The sequence below is a fragment of the Rutidosis leptorrhynchoides genome, chromosome 11 (genome assembly GCF_046630445.1).
Source record: "Rutidosis leptorrhynchoides isolate AG116_Rl617_1_P2 chromosome 11, CSIRO_AGI_Rlap_v1, whole genome shotgun sequence".
NCBI classification, from domain to species: Eukaryota; Viridiplantae; Streptophyta; class Magnoliopsida; order Asterales; family Asteraceae; genus Rutidosis; species Rutidosis leptorrhynchoides.
The window spans coordinates 130,392,253-130,395,613 of record NC_092343.1 but is presented as its reverse complement, the minus strand read 5'-3'; positions in this window follow the sequence as shown (position 1 = coordinate 130,395,613).

The window sequence follows — 3,361 nt, the reverse complement described above, 5'->3', positions numbered from 1 at the left end:
AAAGCCCATTAATAGCTCATAGTCTAATTTCCACAAGTGTCGTTCTTTTGTCCAAACCCCAATTATGGTACAAAGCCCAATTACCCAATTTTAGTAATTAGCCCAACATCATGATTACTTCGTTTTAAATAAGCATAATAATAACTTAGCTACGAGATATTAATGTAAAAAGGTTGAACATAACTTACAATGATTAAAAATAGCGTAGCGTTACACGGACAGAATTTCGACTTACACCCTTACAACATTCGCTAACATACCCTTATTATTAGAATTATAATTAAAATTAAAATATAAATTATAAATATATATATATATTTTACGTATGAGGAGAAGAAGAAAAAGATGATGATTTGCGATCAGAATTCGTTTGCTTTTATAGGGATTTTCGACTTTTGGGGCTCCGCGACTCGCGGCATATTTTGCCTTCAAACTCCGCGAGTCGCGGAGTTTGAAATTACAGCTCAGATACTTTGGAGTCTTTCTTGCCGACGGATTTATAAATATATATAATATATTAAATAATTATAAGAATTATTTAAATATTATATTATATTTATGTGCATAGTTGATTTGTAATTTTTAGTCCGTTGCGTCGAGCGTTGAGAGTTGACTCATGTCCCGGTTCCGGATTTTCGAACATCCTTGTGTACAATTTAATATCTTGTACTTTGCGTTTTGAATCTTATACTCTTGTAATTTCGAGACGTTTCTTATCAATAATTGGAACCTTTTTGATTGTCTTTTGTACTTTTGAGCTTTTTGGTCATTTGCGTCTTCAATTCGTCGAATCTGTCTTTTGTCTTCACCTTTTATTATTTAAACGAATATCACTTGTAAATAGAACAATTGCAATTAAAAGCTTGTCTTTCTTGAGGAATAATGCTATGAATTATATGTTCGTTTTTAGCATTATCAAATATTCCCACACTTGAGCGTTGCTTGTCCTCAAGCAATATCGTCTTGAAATACTAGAATCACTTCTTTATTCTTCACACTTTGTACATCAGTGATTTCTTTACGGCGGTATAAACAATGGTAGTAACGATATGGTTTACAGTCCCACATGACTATAAAAATTTAGATCCATTAAGGAAACTGGATCTTTATGAAAACATTTGATCTTTTGAAAATTAAATCTAGTTTTTACCCTAGATAAGTTTTCCGGAATAACCCTTTACCGGTGTTTGCAAAATATTTTTGTGGGTTTGGTGGGTTTCAGATTTGAAAATTTTAGCTCAAAACTTATGGTTTTGTGTCACCCACTTGCTAACCTTGTATTTAGAAAGCAACACGTCCAGTTTACTTGTCCCGTATATTACCTTTCGGTAAACTACCGTCCGGTTGTAAAGGAAAGCATTGAACAAGCAATTGTTAAGGCAATGTCCCCTGACATGCTTTTAATTATGGTCTATAACGTGTCGGACGCAATTACTATCCTTGGTAGGAGCAATAGTAAAGCTCACCCTTATAATTTTTCGGTATGGCACAAGGTCATGTCTTTGACCACTATGCAACCACCGTTCTTACGGTTGACACCCGTTTTAGTTCAGGTGACCTAATGAATTCCAGGTGAATTCCTAGGATTTTACGTTCAATGGTAATGAACGCATTGAAAATAGGGTTTTCAGAAAACAAATCGGTTTGTAATTTTGATCAAAATATTTTCTCGTTCAAGCTCAAGTTTAGATATCATTGAATTCCATGAGTTTGAATTCTCAATCTTTAAGGTCAATCTCTAGGATTGAGTAATATCAGTCTTAAAAGCTGATTTTTAATCTTTAAGGAGATTATCCTTTCTGGGGATCTGATTCATTAGTCTTATCCAGCTAATTTGCATGGTGCCCCCCATTGTACGAGATAAATCCTTCTCATGGTTAGGATAAATCTGACCACTTGGCGACCCTGTTTAATGCTGAGGTCCGTGAATTTCCTGCTGATTTTAGTGATGACTTTTCTAGATTTTTCGTCAACCTACAGCTGGCCTGGACGACAACTTCATGACCTAAATCAAGAAGCGCGTTTATTTTTCGGAAGACTTTACTTCCTTTTAATGATGGAATTGATTCATCGTGTAGATCCATCTCTTCTTTTCTTTCATCGGGTAAAACAGTTTAGTTTAGTCCAAAGCAAAAGTATTTTCAGTTATTTGTTACAGATATATGTGACATATGTTTAAGACAACTTGGTAAATTTTCCCACACTTGGCTTTTATTTTCCTTTTTATCGTCCTCTATTCCATTTTAAATGAATTTTAACATTTTGGTTTGTTTCTCAATTTATGTCCTTTCCGAGGTAACAATAATTTCGGTGTTAAAACCTAGTTTTATCGTTCATAAATATGTATAAACATGATTTTGAGTTCATTTAATTGAAAATTTTGAAATTTTTTTACTAGAATTGGGTAGTCAGTATATAAGACTAGGGCTGTTCTTTATTATCAGAGAGCACTAGATTCTAATACAACTACTGCTTTACTAGTATTTTTAATGGTAACCAAGTGTATAAAGTAAAAAATTTTAAAATCCGAAAGAATTTAACCCCTTCCCACACTTAAGATCTTGCAATGCCCTCATTTGCAAGAAATCAGTAATAATTTAAATTATTGAGGGTGATTTGTGTGAAAATGATTAAATTTTTACCAAAGTTTCCAAATATATTGGCGTTTGTTTGCTGAATGATAAATGGTGCACATCATTTGTTCATTCCGTCTTGTTGTTATTTCACATATATTTTGCATCTTGTTGTCAAAATTAGTTGCTTTTGCTGAACTTAATGCCAGTCTTTGAAAATGCGTTGTTTTACCCTGTTGTGTACATAAGATAAACTGCAAAGATATATACATATTTTTGAAGTTTGGTATATTACCCCACATTCAAAAATTATTAAAATCTAAGAATAAAAGTTAGACAATTATAAAAATGATTACAATATTAACAAAAGTATTAAACGTATCAATCATTACAAATTACAAAAAAAAAAAAAAAATTAAGTATACTAGGGATGATACTGGTACCAATAGGGGTTCCAGGCATAACCATAGGTGCTATAGAATGCTTCGGTAGGGTTATACGTAGGATACGGTGGTTGCATCTCTATAGACCAGGGAGGGAAGATGGGTTTCGGTGTAGGAATATAGTTTCTACCTATATGTTGGCAATGAGCTATGATTTGGTTCTGATGAACTTGCCAATCTTCAAATGCTCTCTGTCTAGCATTTTCGTACTCCTGAGAAGCTATAAACCTTTGCATTTCTTGCATCTCATTCCCCCCTCCTACATTACGTTGCTGTTGGTTTCTCTCAACCTGTGGATGTCTACCATGGTATGGTACTGCGGCGTTATTTCGCCTTTTCAAAACT